General features: G+C 37.1%; 1 protein-coding gene across 2 annotated transcripts in view; it reads left to right on the forward strand.

Annotated features, from left to right (window-relative positions):
• The first annotated feature begins 14,179 nt into the window (after positions 1–14,179).
• The window catches only part of ATF7IP2 (activating transcription factor 7 interacting protein 2), a 69,039-nt gene continuing 58,248 nt past the window's right edge, over positions 14,180–24,970 (forward strand). For both annotated transcript variants that reach the window (XM_067012886.1, XM_067012887.1), the window contains exon 1: positions 14,180–14,250. The gene's annotated coding sequence lies outside the window, so the exon portion shown is untranslated. The remainder of the gene's footprint in view (positions 14,251–24,970) is intronic.

The following is a 24,970-nucleotide window of genomic DNA, read 5'->3' on the forward strand; positions in this document are numbered from 1 at the left end:
AAACCAATGCACAAACACACGCAATGTGTGCTCAAAGAAGTGGTTTGGCCATTCCAAACAAACAAGCAATATTTCTTGTTAATTTGAAGAGAAAGATATTTATGAAATGTGTTATTTCACTACCTCTACTTTTAATATATATCAGGCACTTCAGAACATCTAGAAAGACTATGTATTTCACAAAAGCACTTAGCATTGTCAACTATATATAGTGAGGAATAAAATGCACATATGGAACAGTGGTTTTACTATGAAAATATCTTCCCAACATGGCCGGTCTGGCATAGAAGCTTCTCATCTTCCTCCTCACACCTTCTGCTCCATGTCCTCCAAACTACAGAACAAACATGGATGTGTGTGGTGCATGGTGTGGCTTCTACAGGTCATCTAACAATTCCATTGCAACAGATCATTCTGGAAGACAATATGATTGTTTTAAACAAATGGTTCTGTACAAGTCATGTGATTTCGGGCAACTGCTTTACAGTCCAAAGGCCTAGATGTAGCAGAAGGTTTCCTTTGAAAGGTTGGGAGGGAAGTGAAGAGCAGCTTTTCCATGATCTATGTATAGGCCTTCCATAAATGGCCAGCAAATCTTCCTCAAGCATGGTGGGCACTTCCTCTTGGCCCAATGTAGTATGTTTTTCTACCATTTCTGGCTTCCAGTGTCAAGTCCTGAGGGCCACCGCCCCAACCTTAGTTGTCATGCGCTCCATTCACTTCCTGGCCCTGACAGCCTTCATCCACGTTGTTTGGGACCAATCGGTCACGCCAGGTGCTGGATCTGTGTGACAACTTGGCCTGACGCTGAGGTGGCCAAGCTCATGCCAGCCTAGACCAGCCTTTCCTGCCCTGCTTACCCTTTCATTGGTCACCATTGCCCTTGCCCTGCCATGCAAGCCACCCCAAGGCCACACATCCTCTGCAGCCTGGTGGGGATTCACTGCGGCCCAACCCAGACAGGGCGGCCTGTATGGCTGGGGCCAGGCTCAGATAGGCCTATCAGGTCATGGGGGTGGGGGTGCGGGGGAGGGTAGGGGGAGAGTCAGGGTGGGTGGGAGGAGCTGTGGCTCTAGGTGTTGCTAGGCTTCTTACCTGCGGTCTGCCAGAAATTGAGGCAACAGTTTTCCCCCTTTTAAACAGCAACAGAGCTAACACAATCAGCTGAAGCTGTTAGCACTAAATAACCCTGTGTTTCCACCTCAAAATTTCAGGTTACTCTGAATCCACAAGATCTTAGTCATGGCACTGGGGAGATGAAAGGAAACACTAGTTTGCAACTACTACGTTTTCCTAAATGTTTGGGCTACTTTAGGTTTTCTGGTTTTTTGCAAGACATCCGAATGGATAAAAGTCTGTCCTTTCCTCCTGGAACAACTTCCCTTTTAGACCAACTTCCCTGTGAAGCCACCATTTGGCAATTCATGTCAAAATTTGATATATAGATACCATTTAACAAAGTACTTTTTTAACTTCTGGTTCCTTAATTTATAGAACTAGGGAACAAATCAGAAAGATATTCACTGAACAATGTTTATAAAAGAAAATAGGAAGGAGCATCATACTATGTCTTCCAGTTGGGAATTGGCTAAATAAGTTACTGTACATCTACACAACAGAATGTGGTGCAGTTTTTAAGAAGAATGAGCTGGGTCTATGCTCACATGGAAAGAGCTTCAAGATATTAATCTTGATTGAGAAAGACAATGGTAGGATGGGCTCATTAGTGTAATAATAAAAACTCTAAAATTGTACGTGCATATGTATAGATGTGTGTGTATGTGTAAGTATATACGAAAAAGGCTGTAAAGTCATGGTAGGAAGGTTAGACTGGGAGTATGGTTACATTTAGTTGTGAAGAGGGGATTTCAATTTTTACTGAGTAGAATATGCTTGTATATGGTTTGTGTTTCATAAGGCTGCATACAGATAATCATTGGGTACATTTTAAAAAATCAAAATCATTTAATGGATTGGTGGTGGTGGTTTTAAAATCAGTCCATAAATTCTAGAATATTCCTCCATTTAAGAGGTAAAATTTACAGACTTCCCAGGCTGACCAGTGGTTAAGACTTCACCTTCCAATGCAGGCGGTCCTCACTCCCTGCATTGGAACCCCAGGTTCGATCCCTGGTTGGGGAGCTAAGATCCCACATGCCTCCCAGCCAAAAAAACAAAACATAAAACAGAAGTAATATTGCAACAAATTCAATAAAGACTTCAAAAACGGTCCACAACCAAAAAAATAATAATCTTAAAAAAAAAAAAAAAAAAAAAAGGTAGGGCTTCCTTGGTGGCACAGTGGTTGAGAGTCCGCCTGCCGATGCAGGGGACACGGGTTTGTGCCCCGGTCCGGGAAGATCCCACATGCCGCGGAGCAGCTGGGCCTGTGAGCCGTGGCCGCTGAGCCTGCGCGTCGAGAGCCTGTGCTCTGCAACCGGAGAGGCCACAACAGTGAGAGGCCCGCGTACCGCAAAAACAAAAAACAAAAAAGGTAAAATTTAATTCCCCCCCTCTTGAATGTGGGATGCTGCAGGTTAAGTTGTACTTTGCTGCTCAGAACTGGAATCAACTATTTATCTAAGAAGCTTTAGTTTCTTGGAGTGGGAGATAACACGTAGACTGAACACTTGGGGAGTCCATTAATATTAGATTGGTCATTATTTCTTGGCTTTTTCAGTGGGTAAAGTTAGAAATACGTATTTCTTTTGTTTTCAAGAGAGAAAATAGACTATGAATTCACAGTGTAAGAAAAAAGAGTTATTTGGATGAAGGTGCTTTCATGGTGTAGATGAATATGCAGTTTCCCATTCTCTTTATTTTCAATTGCCTTTTTAAATTTTAGTTGCTAAGGACACACCATCAAATAAGTTTTTCTTTTGGTAATGAATCTTCTATTTTAGTTGGAAAGACAGAAACAATTATCCTCTCTTTTTCTAATATAGTTACTTGTCTCTGAATCATTCAAATTAAATTGAGCTGTTGCATAACCAAAATTAGTATCTTTTCTGGTCTAGCTAAATATTTTTAAAATAATATTTTTGAGACAGAAAAGTAAAAAGAACAAAAATATTTTATAATCTCAGCCTTCAGAGGATTACTATTAATGTTTTTAATAAAAATTATACATATACATGTCAGAGTATTAACTGCTCATGCATTGGAAGTCTCAATATTGTTATGGTGCCAATTGTCTAGGTATGCAATACAGTCAAAATCAACATCACTGCAGTTTTTTTTACGTAAAGTGACAAGTGGATTCTATAATTTATATGGAAATGAGAAGGACCTAGAATAGGCCAAACAATTAGAAAAAGAAGAACAAAGTTGGAGGATTTATACCCTCTGAATTAGGGGCCTACTATAAAGCCACAGTAATCAAAGCTATGGAATATCAGCATGAGGATAAATATATAAATCAATAGAAACAAATAGTGAGTACAGAAATAGAAATGCATATGGTTAAATTGCTTTTTGATAAATATGCCAAGTAATTCAAAGAGGGAAAGAACTGTCTTTTCAACAAATGTTACTGAAACAAGAAAAACAGTATGAACAAAAAAATGAACCTTGATCCTAACTTCACACCACCTACCAAAATTAACTCAACATTGATCTAGACCTAAATATAAAAGCTATAGTTATAAAATGCCTAAAAGAAAACATAGGCGTGAATCATTGCAAAGTTGGTTGCCAGGGTTCAGCAAACTATGGGCTGCTGACCAAATCTGAGCCACTACCTGTTTTTGTGAATAAAGTTTATACAGACATGCTCATTCAATTATGTATCACCTACAGTTGCTTTCATACTACAGTAGCTGACCTGAGTAACTGTAACAGAGACCCTATGGCCCACAAAGCCTAAATTATTTACTTTCTGCTGAGAGAAAACGTATGCCAAGCCTTGAAGTTAAGCATATGCTTATTACGTGCCTTCCCAGGTGGAAGAGAAACATACGATCTCTGAAAGACTTTTGCACAAATGTTCAGAGCAACTTCATAGACATAATAGACAAAACTGGAAATAACCAAAATGCCCATCAGCAGGTGAATGGATAAACAAAGTGTGGTCCATCTATACAATAAAACTCTATTCCCCATTCAAAAGGAAAAAACTACTGAACACAAAGCAACATGAATGGATCTCAAAAACGCTGTGCTGAATGAAAGATATAAAAGAGCATATGCTGTATAATTCCATTTATATGAAATTCTAGAATAGGCACAACTAATATATCTTGATTAAAATCAGATCAGGAGTTTCTTGGGGCTGAGAATCAGAGGTTGGGGTGATTACAAAGGGAACAGGGAATTTTGGGGGGCTGATCTTGACCATGGTGGTAGTTACATTACGCAGAACTCATTGTTTGCTTAAAACGTGTGCATTTTATGTTATGCAATTTTTATACCCATGAAGTCGATTTTAAAGTAAAAAAGAAAATTATTTTTTTTTAGATGTTTATTTATTTATTTTATTATTTATTTGGCCACACCAGGTCTTAGGTGTGGCATGCTGGATTTTCGTTGCCATGTGCTAGATCTTCATTGCGGCATACAGGATCTTTTTTCTTTTTTTTTTAGTTGTTACATGCGAACTCTTAGTTGCAGCATGTGGGATCTAGTTCCCTGGCCAGGGATCAAACCCGGGCCCCCTGTATTGGGAGTATGGAGTCTTAGCCACTGGACCACCAGGGAAATCTTGAAAAAGATTTTTAATGAATCAAACTTGAACTCATAAAATAGAAACAAATAGTAAAGCAAAGTCTCACTTTAGGACAATATTGAAATAATCTATGCAGAAATGGATCACAGGTCTGAAGCCTGTGATCTGTGATCTGTGAAGCCTCCTATTGACATAAGCAACTTGGAGACTAACCCTTGATCCCATTAAGTAAATGGTCAGGAATGTGCTAAGTTGGTTTGTGTTTGTTACCAACTGACAAGCATAAAATAATGTAAATGTGTTGGGTTGTGCTGTACAGATTTCCCATCAACACGCTGGAGACCAGAGACCTGTGATAAGCATATGGTAAACGAGCAGACATATAATGTAAGTCTTCCCTCTAGGGAGGGGCCATAAATGTATACAGACCCTCAAATCAGGAGGGGGAAAAAGCATCTGTAGCCTACATAGTCCTCACTCTAGTTGGGCCTTATCATCCACAGCCATATAACCACTGGGGACGTCCAGGGAACCAGAACCTAGTACCTTTACCTGTTCACGTATTACCACCCTGTGGATGTTTCCATAAACTTTGTTACCAGAGTGTAGGTTCTTGTTTCATTACAGAAGGTATTCAGAGATAAGACATGGAGACCAAGTAGGCAAAGCAAGCATTTATTAACAAATGGAACGCTCTCAGGAGGGAGAGTGGGCAGGCTGAGTTCCTTCTGGCAAGCTGGTTATATGGGGTGTGAAAATGACTGGGCAGAATATTCACTGAGGAGGGTTTGGGGGGTAATTTCCTAGGTTTGTCCCAGCTCCATCTTCCCGAGGGGAGGAGGAGTTTTTGTCCTTAGTTGGTCTTGCTCAGATCTGTCATGGTGTCAGTGCATGATGGGTACTGCTCTGGTTGCAATGCTAATTCTATTGAAATAAGGGCATAAAGAGCAAAAGGTTACTTTCTGATGCTAGAGATTCCCGCCATTCTTTTTTTGCCTCTAGGACCCCTGTCATCACAAGATGTATCGTTTCCTGTCACATGACTTGTGCCTCCTTTCTCAGCTCATATCTGGCAGACTGCCTGCTCTAAAATTTTGCCATCAATGACACCTTATATTCTGTAACACTATCAGTGGGCATCTTTTAACCACATCACAGTCCCCAAATCTGATACCCGTGTGGTATGAATCCCCCAAAACTAAGCCTTTGACAAAAGTGGAATAATTTCAGAGTTGGCGGACTGAGTGCATTCTAATGTATATTAGCTCTTAATATTTCAATTGCTAAACAGAAACATCATCCTTTATCAAGATTAGACTTGAAACATGTATGCTTCCTTGTCTGCAAATTCGTCAGGAGAGCCTAAAGTAGGAAAATGTCATGGTCATAATAGCCCTCACCAGCCTCTGTTTTCTCACAGTTCTGCAGGCTGGGAAGTCCAAGATCAAAGCACCAGAAGATTTGGTGTCTGGCAAAGTCCTGCTTCCTAGTTCATAGTTGGCTATCTTCTCACTGTATCCTTACAAAGCAGAAAGAGTGGAAGAGAGCCCTCTGGGGATTGTTATATAAATGCTCTTTATCATGTTGAGGATGTACTCTACTATTCCTAGTTTGTAAGAGTTTTTATGATGAGAGGGTGATGGATTTTTTTTCAAATGGCTTTTCTGCATCAATTAAGTGATCAAGTGGTTGTTTGTTTTTTCTTCATTCTGTAAATGTGATGCTTTACATTCATTGATTTTCTTATGTTGAACCATCTTTGCATTCCTGGGATAAATGCCAATTGGTTATGGCGTCTCATCCTTTCAATATGCTGCTAGATTTGGTTTGCTTTTATTTTGTTGAGGATTTTGCATTTATATTAATAAGGTATATTGGCCTGTAGTTTTATTTTCCTGTGCTGTCTTTATCTGGCTTTGGTATCACAGTAATTCTAGCTTAACATGAGTTAGAACATGTTCCACATCTATTTGGAGGGAAGGGTTTAAGAAAGATTGGTGCTAATTCTTCTTTAAATAACTGGTAGAATTCATCGCTGAATCTGTCTAGTCCTGGTCTTTTCTCTTTTGGGAGGTTTTTGATTATCATTTCAATTTATTTACTTCTTATAGGCCTGTTCAGATTTTCTATTTCTTCTTGAGTCAGTTTTGGTAGTTTGTGGATTTCTATGAAGTTTTCCATTTCATCTAGGTTATCTAATTTGTTGGCATACAGTTTTTCATAGTGTTCTCTTATAATCCTTTTTATTTCTATGTGGACAAAGAATGTTGCCAGTCTTATCAGTAAACAAAGGATGTTGTGGGCTTCCCTGGTGGCGCAGTGGTTGAGAGTCCGCCTGCCGATGCAGGGGACACGGGTTCGTGTTCCGGTCCGGGAAGATCCCACATGCCATGGAGCGGCTGGGCCCTTGAGCCATGGCCGCTGAGCCTGCGCGTCCCGAGCCTGTGCTCCGCAACGGGAGAGACCACAACAGTGAGAGGCCCGCATACCGCAAAAAAAAAAAAAAAAAAAAAGGATGTTGTGACAATCAAGCCATCACCCACTACAGGCATCCCAGAAGGTGTACCCTGAGGGGATTTAGGATGGAGAAAAACAGGATATTTGCCCTAGATAGTTTTTTTTTTGTTGTTTTTTTGCTTTTTTTTTTTTTTTTTTTTTGCGTGTGGTACGCGGGCCTGTCACTGCTGTGGCCCCTCCCGCTGCGGAGCACAGGCTCCGGACGCGCAGGCTCAGCGGCCATGGCTCGTGGGCCCAGCCGCTCCGCGGCATGTGGGATCTTCCCGGACCGGGGCACGAACCCGCGTCTCCTGCCTCGGCAGGCGGACTCTCAACCACCGCGCCACCAGGGAAGCCCCTGCCCTAGATAGTTAAGGTGGATATCAAAGGAATAATTTCATTAAGCCCAGACTCTTGCATCTTCCCATACTTGGAAAGTGCTAAATTCATTAACTTGAGCTATCTGTTTTTTCTTTAATTAACAGTAATCTTTTGATGTTTGACTATTTGGTTTTTTGTAAAAACTCCTATGTATCCTGGCTCTTCCCTTACCTCTTTGGAAAAGTCCCCCAGAGCTACCTGAGAGGCTGTATCCAGGCTAAGTCTTCAGTAAAGCTCCAAATAAAACATACTTCTCAACTTTCAGGTTGTACATTTTTTTCAGTTGACATCTATAAGGGTAGTAGTAATGTTCCCACAATCATCCCTGACTTTAGTAATGTGAGTCTTCTCTATTTTTTCCTTGGTCAGTTTAGCTAAAGATTTGTCAATGTTGTTGATATTTTCAAGTAACCAATTTTTTTTACTCTGTTGATTTTCTCTATTTTCTGTTGGTTTTCTATTCTCTATTTCCCCTATCTCTGCTCCAATTTTTATTATTCCCTTCCTTCTGCTGGATTTTGATTAGTTTTAGGAACTTTCTCTAGTTCCTTAAGGTATAAAGTTTGGTTATTTATTTAAAACATTTTATATCTTTTAATATAGACATTTACAGCTATAGATTTCTCTTGGAGCACTGTTTTTGCTGCCTCCCATAAGTTTTGGTATATTGTGTTTTCATTTTCATTTGTCTCAAAGTATTTTCTGATTTCCCTTGTGATTTCTTCTTTGGCCCACTGCTTGTTTAAGAACATGTTGTTTAAGTTCAACATACATCTGAATTTTCCAGTTTTCCTTCTGTTACTGATTTCTAATTTTATTCCATGTGTCCAGAGCATATACTTTCTGTGATTTCAATCTTTTTAAATGTTTTGAGACTTGTATTGTGGCCTAACATATGGTCTATCCTGGAGAATTGTTCTAGATGCACTTGAGAAAAATGTCTAGTCTGCTGTTTTGGTGGGAAATGTCCTGTATGTGTCTGTTAGATCTGGTTGGTTTATACTATTGTTCAAGTCCTCTATTTCCTCATTTCTTTTCACATTAGTTGTTCTATCCATGTTGAAAGTGGGGTAGTAAAGCCTTCAACAATTATTGTAGAATTATCTGTTTCTTCATTTAATACTGTCAATTTCTGCTTCATATATTTTTAGCTCTGTTGTTAGGTGTGAATATGTTTATAATTGTTATATATTCTTGAAGGATTGACCCTTTTGTCAATATACAATGGCCTTCTTTTCCTCTTGCAACAGCTTTTGACTTAAAAACTATTTGTCTGACATTAGTATAGCCACCCCAACTCTCTTTTGGTTACTATTGGCATGAAATATTTATGTTTATCTTTTTTATTTTCAACTTACTTGTGTCTTTGGATCTAAAGTGAGTCTCTCTTTTTAAAAAATTAATTAATTTATTTAATTTTGGCCATGTTGGGTCTTTGTTGTGGTGTGCGGGCTTCTCTTGTTGCAGAGCATGGACTCTAGGCACGCGGGCTTCAGTAGTTGTGGCATGCAGGCTCAGTAGTTGTGGTGCACAGGTTTAGTTGCTCCGCAGCATGTGGGATCTTCCTGGACCAGGGCTCGAACCCATGTCTCCTGCATTGGCAGGCGGATTCTTAACCACTGCACCACCAGGGAAGTCCTAAAGTGAGTCTCTTATAGAGAGGATATAGTGAGATCATGGTTATTGTTGTTATTTTTAATCTATTTTGTCACCCTCTATTTTTAATTGGAGAGTTTAATCCATTTACACTGAAAGTAGTTATTGATAAGGAACTCCTTACTCTATTATTTTGATATTTGTTTTCTCTGTCTTTTTTTTTCTGGTTGTGCCTCAATTTTTCCAATACTCCCTTCTTCTGTCTTTTTTTTTTAAATGGTGTACCATTTTTATTCCCTTCTCTGTGAAAATTTTAAAAGTTATTTCTTAGTGGTTACCTTGGGGGATTACAATTAGACTCTTACACTTATAACAATCTATTTTGTATTAATACCACTTTAACTTAAATGGTATACAGACACCCTGCTCTTTTACAGCTCTTTCCCTCCCCCGTCTGTTGTTGTTATCACAAATTTCATCTTTACATATTGACTTAAAGTCAACTTATTTGTAGCTGTTTAATCATATCTACAAAATACCATCACAGGAACATCTTTTATAGTGTTTGACCAAACAACTGGGTACCATAGCCTTGCCAAGTTGACACATAAAATTTAACCATCACAACAATCACACCAACAAAAAATTATTCAAGATAATAATAGTTTTATCCTATAACTTAATGTTGTATTCATAATCAGCAATAATGTTTTAATCTGCCATTTTCCCTTAAATAAAATTTAGTTGTTCAATTTTGATTTATGCTAACAGAGATGATACCATAAACGATATGCTGAAAAATTCCTTCTGAATGAATTCATTCATTTGCTTTCATTTTATGGACTTTTAATGAGCACTTATTATGTACCAGATAATGGAAATAGGAATATATAATGATAATGAGAGGGTAGCAATGATGATTTTATTAGTAATAGTAGTTTTAAACTTTTATTAAGTACATACTATGGGTCAGGCACATCTTATGTAATATAATACATAAAAGATCGGGCACTGATCTCAAGGTGCTCATAAGCAGTAGGAAAAGACAAATGAAAAAAGAGACAAAACACAGTATAATAAGTGTTATGCTGTAGATAAAGATGGAACCACTTGATTTAACATGTGAATAGACATTAGCCAGGTGAAGAAGAGGAAAAAGACTTTCAAATAGTTGGAGCAACTATGCAACAAATGCAAATTCCCAAGTCTTGAATCAATATGGTATTATTATCTCAATAATAATATAGCCTCTGAAAAGGCTGGAGATCAAGGGGATAGAAATAAGAATGGTTAGCTAGGCAGGCTTTACTTCCCTGGAAAGTTAACACAAAAGTGTTTTTTATCTCTGCCATTGCAGGCTTCCAGACTTCTCCTATGGCTTTTGAAAAAGATCCAGTAAAGACTGGTATAAAATAAACTGTCTAACCCCAGAGTTGTTTTTCACAGTTGACAGTGATGAGAACTATATATAATCCTGAGTTCTTATGTTATAAGGTACTTTGTGGCTGCTAAAACTCCTCAATAGGTAAAGTAGTGACAATATATATGTGTTTTCAAGATAGGAATGTTGATGATAGGTTTGGAAAAAGGTACAATAAATTGGCATTTGGTAATGTCAATTTTGTTAATCATATGAATAACCCTTTAGATAAAATAGTAAAAAAACATTTATTGAGCACATACTGTGTGTTCAATATTCAGCACTTAAAATGGATTTATCCCTGTAATTTAATCCACACAACAATTCTAAGAGGCTACTTTTTACTCTGTGTCATGCATTATTGGTAATTTCACTTTATAGATGAGGGAACCGAGGCATGGAGAAGTCTGTAAGTAGGGTTCAATCATGAAAATAGAAACTGCTCCAGGTATTTCAAGCATAATGGTATTTAGGACAGAGAATTAGGTGCTTAAAAGCCTTTGGAAGGGCTGAAGGAGCTAATGTCACATTAATTTTCATTTGTGCCACTGCTTCTATAGTTGGTCCAGGGAATAGAGAAGTTGCTGCTGCTGCCACCCAAAAGCCAGAAAAGTTCAGAAAAGCACTTTGACTGTCTACTGAGGCAGAAACTGGCAGGGAAGCAAGCCAGAGCCCAAGCAAAAAACACCGAGCAATAATTTATGTCTTTCTACCACTTTCCAGATCTCAGGAAATACATCCCACTTGACAAAATGAAAATGAATCCAGAACACTGGTGGTAAGGGCATCTGGGAAATGTAGTTCCCAGGATTCCAGTATGCCTTGGGGAGAGCTGAGAAGGGTATGAGAATGAATGCTATTATTAGTTTTCTATTGTTGCCATAAAGTTACCACAAACTTAGTGGCTTAAAACAATACCCACTTATTATCTCACAGCTCTTTAAGTCAGAAGCCTAGTGGACTCAGCTGAGAGCACTGTTTAGGGTCTCATAAGACCGGAATCAAGGTGTCAGCCAGCCAACACTCTGGGGAAGAATCTGCTTCCAGGCTTGTTCCAGGTTGTGGACAGAATTCATTTCTTTAGTGTGGTTTTCATGTAGTTCCTTCCATCTTCAATCCAGCACCCATGGTTTGGGTCCTTCTTATGTATGAAATCTTTATGAATTTCCTTTCTGCTGCATCTCTCTGACCTGCTATTTTGCCTTTAGAGGTTCATGTGATTATATTGGGTTCACCTGAAAAATCCAGGCTAATCCCTCCATCTTAAGGTGAGTTGATTAGTAAGCTTAATTATATTTGCAAAATCCCTTTTGCCAAAGATGTAACATAACCATGAGAGGAATACCAGGGGACAAAGATCATGGGAGTCAAAATTCTGCCTGCCACAATTCTCACCGGAAGAAACTATCAAACAAAAAAATTCCAACACAAAAGGCTAAGAGATTTGCTCAAGATCATCCATGTTATTCAGCTTTATCAATTTTAATAATAATACCTAAATGTACCAAGTGTCTACTATAAGTCTGGAAATATGCAAGGAGGTATCTCCCTACTATCCCATGTATTTTTTAAAATCAAATATAGACAATATTTTATAAGAACTGTAAATGGAGTATAACCTTTAAAGATTGTGAATCACTATGTTGTACACCTGTAACATTTAATACTGTAAATCAACTATACATCAATAATAATAAATAATACAAAAATCAAATAGCAAATTGAGAGACTTCATAGTACTTCATATACTGAGTTATGAGAATTAATTTAAATAACATGGATAAGTGCTTAGTGCAGTGTCCAGGATAATTAAGAATTCAATAAATCCTTTGTTGTTATTATTCCTATTTTAGAGAGAAGATCATTGTAGCTCTGAGAGGTCGCCTAACTTCACCAAGACTACATGGCTAATAAGTGACCCAGCACAATTTTGAATACAGATTGTCCAATTTCAAATGTGGAAATAAATGGGAAAAAATGCATATAATGAACTTAATTGATATAATATCCGGTAAATATCGATTGTTATTAAAATGACACACAAGATACCCAATCACCCTAAATAGACATGATATTTCTAAAGGCTACTTACTCACTATTGACTGAATTAAGTCTAAATTCCTTATCTGGCTCCAATTTATTTGCCTCACACTCCCTCCCACACCATCCTTCTCTCTCAGCAACCCTATACATACCCTTCAATTATATTCAAAATTGTTATTTTCTCAAGAGATCAGATTTGTGGTTACGAGAGGTATGTGGCGGGGTGTTGGGCAGGGAGGGAAGCAGTGGAAATCAGATGAAGCCGGTCAAAAGGTACAAACTTCCAGTTATAAGATTAATAAGTACTAGGAATGTAACATAACAACACGTTAAACACAGTTAACACTGCTGTATGTTATATGTGAACGTTAAGAGAGTAAATCCTAAGATTTCTCATTACACACAAAATTTTTGTTCTGCTTCTTTAACTTTGTATTTATATATGATGAATGTTCACTAAACTTACTATAATAATCATTTAATGATGTATGTAAGTCAAATCATTATGCTCTACACCTTAAACTTATACAGTGCTGTATGCCAATGATATCTCAGTAAAACTGGGAGAAAAAATTTTTATGAAATAAAAAATATTGTGCAAAGGTTGGCAACGTTTTACATTTTCCCTAGTGTTTGGTGTAAAACAGCTGGATTTTCACATCTGTTTCTGCATTCAATCTGTTGCAAAAGACATGTCAATTTTCTAGAAGCATCTGGAAAATTCCATTGAACACTTGAGACTATGAGAATGAAAAAGGCCAATAACATCTTCCTATTGTTATGAAAATAGAGTGACCTTGTAGACCTCCAGGGATTCCTGGACCATATATTGGGAACAGACTGGGTTAGAGTATGTTTTTCTGTTAATGACCTATTTCTAGATTGTCCGACCTTGGCTCATTTTTCTAGTAGCCAGTAGTTACAAGCAGGCAGCTCCACCCTCCATGATGAAAAGGCCTTAATCGACCTAGCTGATAGTGATATTTCCTACACCGGCTACAGTGAGGGTACTTAACTATTCAATGAACGCAGGATAATCACCAAAAGCGTGGTTATTCGGCCGCAGAGTTGGTCTCATGAAGTCTGATGCAGCCTAGCTTGGCAGATCCCTGGGTCGATTTAGGAAACTCGAGAGAACACAATGGGGCCATGACCACTCGCCTGGGTTGCAAAATTTAAGGAGTTGCCACAAACCTCTGAAACCAAGATCAATTATATTTTACTGTAGTGTTTTAAAAATTCAAATGGGTTAGCCAGTGCTTGCGGACGGGCCGCCTGTTTTTGTAAATATAGCTTTTTAATAGTGATTTTCGGAAAACTTTCAGTCGCTCAACGGAGAGGCCCAGCTCAGGCGCTTGGTCGCGTGACCCGCTGGTAGGTCTAACGGCCTGACAGAAAGAAGCGCGGGAAAGCGAACTTTACGCACCCCTCAGCAGACTTCCACTTCCCCGCCGCGTTCTCCCTGCCCCCTCCACCCGGTCGTCTCTGATTGGCTGGGCTGTCGCAGGTGCGCGCTGCCATTGGCCGGAAGTCCTTTGGGGCTGGGCGCAAGGGAGACTTACCTCAGCTGGTCCTCGCGGAAGCGTTATTGTGCTCGGCGGCGGCGGTTTTCAGAGATTGTGGAGAAGCGGCCGGCGCGGCGCCGCTCTAGGTACGTTGGGGCCGGGCGAGAACCCCGCGCGAGCGACGGTTGGCCGGGACGGAGGTTTCTCGCGCGCCGCGCGCCTCTCTGAGGGCTGGCCCCCGGAGGCCTCTAAGCGCCGCGCGAGCCGGGAGGTTGCGGCGGGCTTGACTCAAAGGTGTCCGCGGAGTCGTTGGGGCTCCGACCCGGCCGGCAAGATCACGGCGAAGGGCGAAAGCGGGTGTCTTCACCCGCTGTCCGAGCGGGCGGCGGGCGAAGCGGGAGTGGTGGGCGGCGGCGCGGGCGAGTCGGGGCCGCGGTGGGACGTTGCCTCAGGGTTTGGTACTCGCCGAGTAAGTAAGTGGAAGCGTGGGGCCCTACCGGACTACTTTTAGAAACGGAGAAAATGTAGTCCTTCCCGCAACTTTGGGATTCCGTCGCCAAATTTCCAGGAGTTTGTTATAATTTATCTGAGGAAACCAGGTGCCAGAACAGTTAAGTGATCATCAGGCGGTGGGGAGGCTTTCCTTGATGTACATTTTATGCAGAAGGTACTAGAACATCAGGGGAAATAAAAAATTCCGAGCTTTTATGCCCACATGCCTTTTTAAAGGAAAGCGCCTGGAGCACAAACGTGTAATGTACACCTGTGGAGTTCACCAGTGTAGGGATGCTGTGATTGAAGGATGAAAGCCATGTGCCAGCAGGCGTGGTTCTTTAACACAGTTTATTTTTGAGGAAGTTAAAAAAAAAAACCATTTCCTGTCTGTCGCCCTTCCCCCACCTACTTTCAATTTTGGCAAGTTCAAGAATGTGTCCTGTACAGAGGAAGCAATTATTTTGCTTTGTCTCTCTGATTACAACCTCGCTGTGCTTGGAGAACTGACTTGCACCTTTCTGTGATACTGTGTTGAAGATGAAGTTTCCAACATTGTAAGCCAGCACGTGTTGCTTGCTTTGTGACGAGCCGGTATTTACTGCTCTGAAGACTCATAGATGGTCAAGACCTAGAAAAAGATGATCGTACTGAGTAATTCAATAGGGATAAAATGTTAAAAAAAATAGAAGAATTATGTGAAACCCACTTAAACGTGCTGTTACGCTAGATTGGGATTTAATACTCTTTTCATTATGATTTTGTCGCATATTGTAGCCAGTAAATGACTGGCAACATAACTATTTGCAAAACAAATGGGGAAGAACATTCAAGATAAAAATAATTTATATCACAGGAAAGCTATTGAAAATACAAAAATGAAGCGTCTGGCTGGAGGACTGATTACACTGAGTTCAGCTCTTGCGAAGTATGTCTTCTTAGTTTGTTCATCCTTCGATATATTTTTGGAAATGTTGAGTCTGACCCTAATCAAATTAATCTACTTAACTCTCAGTCTTATCTGCAGATTTGTACAGACTGCATCCTAAGATTGACTTCTGCCTCAACAGAAATGCATGAACAGTGTCTTAATGGAAATGATTTGCATCTTTTAAGAACTGGTGCATCTAGGTACATCTTGAATTTTCAGCTTTTAATCTTATTGATGCTTGTACTTCACCTCAACCTTCAATTCTACTGTATTTCCTTGCTACTTAATATCTTGAATTCTGGTATGAAAATATTGCATGATCCCTGCATCTTTGCCTGTGCAAATCATGTAGTTCTCTTATAGTGGGTGTGTACAGATGTATTTCATTTTATATCAAATTTTAAATATATTGGATACTTGTTAAAAATAAAAATAAACTATGATTTTAAATGCACAAGAGTACTAGTTCTCATTGAGTGAGATTATATTAAAATACAAAGAAACATATTCTATCTTATTTTGTCTCATATCCTTACATCATTTAAATACTTATTCTGTTCTCTAAAGCTTAATTAAACCTTGACCCATACCTTTAAAATGCATTACTATAGACTCAGGTAACTTCGTATCCCTTTTTTATCTTTACCAATCTAAGTAGGACAGAAAGATTGTAGTCAGGTAGTATCTAGAGGGAAGTAAACATAACTGTTTGGGTAGGGGAGATAATTGGATATGTGAATTTTTGAACTTCTGATTAAATTTCTAGAGATATAAGGGGCGTTTGTATACAGATCTTATTAAATTTAACCATTATATAGAGGCACTATATGTATCTACTAAATGTGGTATCATTAGTATACCTTTGAGGTTCTACTGTGTATAGTGCTGCTGATATGAAATCGCTTATGGTAAAGCTATGGCAAAAGTTGCTGAGGCCTGTTCTGGTACTCTTTATTAAGGGAAAAATAACCCTGGGTGGCTTTCCAGAGGTTCATTTTTATAAGTTGAGTATTCATTTAAGCAGCATTTAATAAAACTTCTACATGAAAAGCATCTCACTGAGGATATAAAAGTAAGACAAGGGCTTCCCTGGTGGCGCAGTGGTTGAGAGTCCGCCTGCCAATGCAGGGGACGCAAGTTCATGCCCCGGTCTGGGAAGATCCCACATGCCGCGGAGCGGCTAGGCCCGTGAGCCATGGCTGCTGGGCCTGCGCATCCGGAGCCTGTGCTCCACAACGGGAGAGGCCACAGCAGTGAGAGGCCCGCATACCACAAAAAAAAAAAAAAAATTAAAAGTAAGACAAGTCTCTGCCCACAAATATCATGACTAAAATATAAATTTCTAACGGGAAATTCAGATAAGGAAGTAGTTCTCTTGGGGGAAGGATTTCTCTGAAGAGATGATCTTTAAATCTGACCCTGAAGGAGTGGAGAATAAGGGAAAATGTTGGTATATGACCATTCTGATGAATTTGAAAAACAAAAGTGAAGGATAGGTTTATAGGAAATTCAGAGATAAAATTTGATAGCTTCAGGAAAAAGGAAATATAAAAAAGATAATGCAGTCGTGATTCTCTGGTTATGTATTTGCTTGTAACAGCTCAAGTATTGATTTAATTACAAATGTGATGAAAAGGTGTATAGGGTATAGAAAAGAGCTAAATCCTCATCTGTATGTATAGGACCTTGATAGTGGCTAAAATTTGTAATTCAAGAAATACTACTGTGAATGTTTTTTAAAATACTGAGATTTTTTTAAAAAGGTAGTTAGAAATTATTGTTACTAGGCATTGAGTGTTGACAAGCAACTACTTTATTTCTCTGTGAGCATTTTATGCTGCTTAATTTTATACCACTACATCGATAAAATTTTTTTAAGTAAAATCAAAATTCTACTAGCACTTAGAAGATGCTAATGCTGCTGGTCCATGGACCACACTTAGAGTAGTAAGGATTAGTTCATGCTCATTATAAGATTGTCACCTGGCACAAGTTGGTCATGTTTTGTCCTTTTGTTAACCACTATATATCCCTTAAAGGTAACCTTGTTACTTCATAATATCTGATTTGTACTTGTGATATGAGATTTCTTTGAATCTTAAGATACTGGGTTTAAATACTGGCTCTGAACTGTGTTTTTCTGAACAAGTTATACAGCCTAGCTTAGATTTGTTTTGGTGTAAATGTAAAATATAACAGGAATTGTGCTTTATTTAGTATTGCTATTAATAATGTATTAAGGTTATATCTCAGCAACAAGTATCACTAGAGATGGAGACATTTTATAATGAGAAAAACCAGTCCACCACCAGGAATAGAGAAAATAAACTCAATCAGTATGTATCCATGGCTTCAAACTATATACTGTAAGGGGGGAGAGACAGTGATTCAGTTAAAAGAAATAGACAAATCGTAGTGGAATAGACAAGTTGTGGAATCATAGTAGATCACCCTGAACACACTCCTGTTTTAATAGCTGGAAGATTATAAACAACACAGCTAAGAAGTTTGAACTAGTTGGCGTCGACATAGAATAACACTCTACCCAACAGTGTTGGAATACAGGTTTTGCTCAGATACACATGGAGGTTTTGAAAAAATTGGCTGTGAAACTAGCCTCAACAGATAATACAAGATGGAAATTATTCAGAGGATATTCTTTGATTACAGTGGAATTAAATTAAGCTAACCTTCAACAACAAAACTGCAACTTGTAAATCTGCAATTGCCTGGAAATAAATGTATTTCTAAATAATGCACAGATCATAGAAGGAATTACAATGGAAATTAGAAAGTATTTTGAACCAAGTAATAATCAAGAGGGCTTATCAGAATTTGTGAGACTTGACAAAGACAGGACTTAGAGGAAATTTTGTAGCTTTAAATGCAAAAAAAAAAAAAAAGGGACTGAAGGTTAAAGATTTGAGTTTTATCTCAAGCTGGAACAAAAATCAAGCCTGAAGAAAATTGAATCATAAAACTAACAGGAAATGATGAAATAGAACACTCCATACAATAGAGAGTCAGGAAAGTCAGAATGTCAGTGCTTTGACAATATTGATTACATGGATAAATTTCTAGTAAGAATGACCAAGAGAAAGAAAAACAAAACACGTCAGTAATACCAAGAATAAAAGAGACATCACTACAGATCCTGCATATATTACAAATGTAATTAGAGAATATTATGAAGAACTTTATAAACTTGAAATTCTGTTAAATTTTGAAATTTTGTGTGAAAAAACAAAATTAACAGAAAAATAAAATATGATTCCTGTATCTGTTTTTAAAAATTCAATCATAATTGAAAACCTTTATCACTAAGTTAACTCCAAGCCCAGATGGCATTATGATGAATTATTTCTAACATTTAAGGAAGGAGTAATACTATTTGCAAACAAAAACTCTTCAGAGAATGGAAAAAGACTTTCCAGTTTTTTATATGAAGCCAGAATAACCCTGATTTCAAAACCTGTTAAAGGAAAAGAACGACTCATCTTTCTCATAACACTGATACAAAGTCATAAACAAAATGTTGGCAAGTTGAATACAGAAACATGGAGCAAAAAAAAATGGGCGTATTATGACTGACTGAGGTTTCTTTCAGAAATAAGCTAGGTTTAGTATTTTAAGAGATCAACCAATATAATAGAAGTTAATTGAAAAAATGAGATTATATTATCTAAATATATATGAAAAGGATAAAATTGAAAATACATTAATGATAAAATCTTCTGGGAATAGAAGGGTATTTTATTAATCTAATATAGAGCATTTGTAAAACGTATAGCAAAAATCATACTTAGTGGTGTTAGTGAAGCCCCACACCTCTTTCAAGATTGGTAATGAGTGAAGGGTGCCTGCTAACAGCACACTCATTCATAGCATATTGGAGGCTCTCACTAGTGCAATAAGAAAAATAAATAAGGATTAGCAAGAAAATTATGACACTACATAGAAAGTTCAAAAGAACTTCCTTGGTTTAATAAGTGAATTTAATGAATTAGTTGGAGATACGATCAATAAAAAAGCACTGATTGTATTTCTATATGATACCAGGCAGAAAAATGAAATTTTAAAGTGATGCCACATAGAAAGTATTAAAAAATGAATACCTATGTCAGTAATGGAATAGAGGAACAAAAGACATGAAACATATAAAACAAGGTAAAATGGTAGCCAGAAATCCAACTATATCAATATTAATGTCAAGTGTGAATGGATTAAACAATCCAGTCAAATACCAGATTGTCAGACCAGAGGAAAAATAGCATCCAACTATATGCTGTCTGTAGGAGACACATGTAGATTGAAAGATACAATTATATTGAAAGTAAAAGCATAGAAAAAATCATGTGAATATCAACCATAAGAAAACTAGAGTGGCTATACTAATTTCAGACAAAATAGACTTTAAAATAAATATTAGAGGTAAAGAGGGACATTTTGTAATAAAAGGTGCAGTCCCTTAGGAATTTATAACAATTACAAACATGCCACTAACTAGCACCAAAATATATGAAGCAAATATTGACAAGAATTGAACAGAGAAATAGAAAATTTCAACAATAATATTTGGAGACTTCAATTCACTTTCATAATGGAAAACTAGGTGAAAGATCACTTAGAAAAGACTTGAATAACACTGTAAATCAACTAGACCTAAGAAGCATCTTTTGAACACTCAACCAAACAAAAGCATATTATATTCTTCTTAAATGTACATAGAAAAATTTCCAAAATAGACATTATGCTAGGCCATAAAACAAACCTCAATACATTTTAAAGGACTGAAACCACAACAAACTACATTCTCTGACCACAGTGGAATGAAATTAGAACCTAAGAAGAAGAAATTTGAGAAATTCACAGCTATGTGGAAATTAAACGATGCACTCCTAGATAACGAGTGAGTCAAAGAAGAAATCATGAGGGAACTTAGAAAGTACTTTAACATTAATAGAAATGAAGACATAACATACAAAACATTTTGGGTGCAATTAAAGCTTTTCTGAGGAAATTTAGTGATAAATGCCTATATTTAAAAAGAAGACTTCAAATCAATAAACTGACTTTTAATCTTAATGCAGAAAGAGGAAACTAAACCTAAGCAGAATGAAGGAAATAAGAATTAGAATGGAAATGATTAATAAAATCAAGAAAGAAAAAAATAAAATTAACAAAATCAAAAGTTTTTCAAAAAGATCAAAAAAATTTACAAACCTTTACCTAGAGTGACCATGAAAAAGACTCAAATTACTGAAATTTGGAATGAAAGGGTGCATTACTACTGATCTTGCAGAAGTTAAAAAGATAATAAGAGACTCCTATAGAACGATTCACTTATATACCAATCAGTTTTATAGATGAACTAGACAAATTCTTCACAAGACCAAAATGAACAAAACTGACTCAGGAAGAAATAGAAAATCTGAAAAGCAAGTAAAGAGATTGAATTAGAACACAAAGAAAAACTCGGTTTTTATTGTTGAATTCTACCAAACGTGTAAAAATACCAATTTCTTAAAAATTCTTCAGAGAAATAGACGAGGAAGGCACACTGCCCTGATCATTCTGTGAGGCCTGTATTATCCTGGTAACAAAATCAAAGACACTGTAAGAAAATAACAGAACAATATCTCTTATGAATATAGGTGCAACAATTGTCAACAAAATAGTAGCAAGTTGAATCCAGCAACGTCATGACCATGTAGGATTTATCCCAGGAATGCAAGGTTTGTTCCACATCCAAAAATATATTAATGAATGTACCATATCAATAGAATAGAGAACAAAGCCATATGGTCATGTTAATGCTGAAAAGGCATATTCTGACAAAAATCCAAGGTTCCTTCATGGTAAAAAAAAAAAAAAAAAATCAAAGAAGTAGGGTTAGTTGGGAAATTTTTTAACCTGATCAAAGGCACCTGTGAAAAATCTACAGTTAACATCATGCATAATGATTAAAGACTGAAGGTTTTCTTTCTAAATAAGGAGCAAGACAAGGATGTCCACTCTTGCCACTTCTAGTCTACATTGTACAGGAGGTTGTAGTCAGGACAATTAGGCAAGAAAATGGAATAGATTAGAAAGGAAGAAATAAAACTATTGACAAATGACATGATTTTGTATGGAGGAAATCCTAAGGAATCTGCAAAAAACTATTGTGAGATGAGAACAAGATCAATAGAGTTGCAGGATACAAGATAAATATACAAAATTCTATTGTATTTCCATGTACTTGCAGTGAAAAATTTTGAAGTTTCATTAACAATAGTATCAAAAAGAAGTGCAAAACTTTAAAAAGTAAACATTATTGAAAGAAATTAAATGTCTAAATAATAGAAAGACATCCCATGTTCATGGATCAGAACACTTGATAGAATGAAGGTAAGTGCTCCCTAAGTTGATCTAAAGATTCAACACAATCCCTGTTAAAGTCCCAGCTGGCTTCTTTGCAGAAATTGTTAATCTGGTCCTAAAATTAATATAGATATTCCGAGAACTCAGAATAGCCAAAACAATCTTGAACATTGAGGACTCACACATCCTGAATTCAAAACTTACTAGAAAGCTATAGTAATCAAGACAGTGTGGTACTGGCATAAGGACATAGCTATATATCAGTGGGATAAAATTGAGAATCCAGAAATAAACCTTCACATTTATGTAGGCAATTGGTTTTTGATGAGAGAAACAAAACAATTCAATGGGGGAGAAGGAATGGCCTTTTCAAAAGGTGCTGGAACAGTTCTATGTCCATATGCAAAAGAATAAATGTGGACCTTCTCCCTCACTTTATTATTAACACACATAAAAATTAACTCCAAATATATCCAAGAGGTAAAATGATAAAATTTTTAAACAGAGAGAAATCGTCATGACCTTGGATTAGGCAGTGATTTTTTTTTTTTTTTTTTTTAGATATGACACCAAAAGCACAAGCAACAAATGAAAAAGTAAATTGGGCTTTATCAGAATTTAAAACTTTAGTTTCTCAAAGTATACCATCAAGAAAGTGAAAAGACACCCACAAAATATGAGGAAAAGTTTGGAAATCATGTCTATAGGGACTTAGATCTGGAATATATAAAGATCTCTTACAAGTCAACCATGAAAAGTCAGATAACCCAATTTTAAAGTGGACAGATGAGCTGAATAGTCATTTCTTGAAAAACAATATACTATTGGCAAATAAGCTCATGAAATGATGCTCATCATCATTAGCCATAAAGACATTGCAAATTAAAATGACAGTGAAGTCATCACTCACACTGAGATGCAATACTAAAACAGACAGATGATAATGAGTATTGATGGATGAAGAGGTGCTAAAATTGGATCCCTCATACTTTCCTGGTGTGAATGTAAATTGGTCCAGACCCTTTGGAAAACAGTCTCTTAGAAGGTTAAATGTAGAGTTACTGTATGATCAGCAATTCCATCCTTGGGCATATACCTAAGAGAAATGAAAACCTGTTCACACAAAAATTTATACGTGAATGTTCATAGCATTATTCATAATAGCCAAATCTGGTTCTTTAGCAAGATGTGAATATCCAAAGTTATTCTTGAAAGTACAGTTTACCCTTGAACAACATGAGTTGGAACTATGCAGATCCACTTATGTGGGTATTTTTTAATAGTAAATATTATAGTATTGCATGATCGGCAGTTGTTGAATCTGCTGATGGAGAATTGTGGCTATGAAAGCGTCATAACCACATATGTGGAAGGCCAACTGTAAGTTATATGTGGATTTTCAACTGCACAAAGAGTTGAACCCCAACCCCTGTGTTGTTCAAGGCTCAACTCTGTGTGTGTGTGTGTGTGTGTGTGTGTGTGTGTGTAAATATAATGTAAGAGTAAAGTAAAACCTGGGATATTAAGTTCTAAATTCAGTGAAAAGAAATCTCTTGACCTCAGTGGTTAATGAAATGTTGGCTGAAAAATGCTTTTAGGGAATGTTTAAATATACTAGGCTCCATGGAATTGTAAAGCATTTGTAGACCTTAAAAATTAGGACATTTTCATACTAAAATGACATGGAGATAAACATAAATAACAAAATGTAAAACATAAGTTATAAAAATCAGAGGGCATAAAACCAAACGTAAACTAAAGCTTTAATGTGTTATTTATGATAAATGTAATTGGATTAAATTCTTCTGTTAAAAGACATTCATTAGTTTAAAATATTTTCAATAGGTTTTATAAGAGACATCTAAAAAAAGTTGGTGGGATGGACAACAGTATATTCAGCATGAGTTACATCACCAGATAAAATAGAATAAAAGGGACAGATTAGATTATGTTTTTAAAGTTTAAAATTAATAGGATGCTTTCAAACAATTACAGGCATAACTTGTTTCATTGCGCTTCTCTTTATTGTGCTTCGCAGATAGTGTGTTTTTTACAGATTGAAGGGTTGTGGCAACCCTGTGTTGAGCAAGTGTGTGGGCAGCATTAATCTAACAGCCTTTGCTCATTTGTGTCTCTGTCACATTTTGGTAATTCTTACAATACTTCAAACCTTTTCATTATTGTATTGCTATGGTGATCTGTGATCAGTGGTCTTTGACGTTCCTATTGGAATTGTTATGGCATTTTTTGGACAATAAATTATTTTCAAATTAAGCTATGTACATTTTTTTTTAGTCTATTGTACACTGCACTACAGCATAAATAGCTTGTGTATGCCCTGGGAAACCAAAAAATTCATGTGACTCACTTTATTGCAATATTTGCAGTGTCTGGAACCTAACCTGCAGTATCTCCTAGGTATGCCAGTATACATCTGAGGGAAAGCAAAATTAGATCCCTTCCTATAACTATATCCTAAAATCTAGATGGATTGAGGATGTAAATTATAAATGACAAATCTTTAAGACTTGAGAAAATGTAGATGACCTGTCTTTCTGACCTTGTGCTGCAAGACAGTACCATGATTCCAAAGACCTCTGTAAAATGTGGCTTATTTGCAGCAAAGGGTTCAAGCCTAAATGTCAGGATGGTGATGCCAGTGATCCCCCAATTAGACTAAGTTGTTGCTTTTTATGCTCCCAGTAATAAATTTCACTCTCACTACAACATGTAAACTATTTCTTCACCTTTTAGGCAGTTACCAGTACAGTTGACCCTTGGAATTATTCTCTCTTTTTAAAAAATTCTTTTATTTCTATAGCTCTTTTTTTTCAGACTTCATTTTTTTTTAGAGTAGTTTTAGACTCACGGCAAAATTAAGAAGAAGATACAGAGATTTCTCATATATCCCCTGACCCCCACATGCATAACCTCTCCCATTATAAATATCCCCCACCAGAGCGGTATATTTGTTATAATTGATGAACTATGGATCATTCTCTTCTTGATCTTGATTCTGGTTAAATGGATGTATTCAGTTTGTGAAAATTCTTTTAACTGAACACATGATATGTGCACTT

Source organism: Kogia breviceps, chromosome 14 (assembly GCF_026419965.1).
Source record: "Kogia breviceps isolate mKogBre1 chromosome 14, mKogBre1 haplotype 1, whole genome shotgun sequence".
Taxonomy (NCBI): Eukaryota; Metazoa; Chordata; class Mammalia; order Artiodactyla; family Physeteridae; genus Kogia; species Kogia breviceps.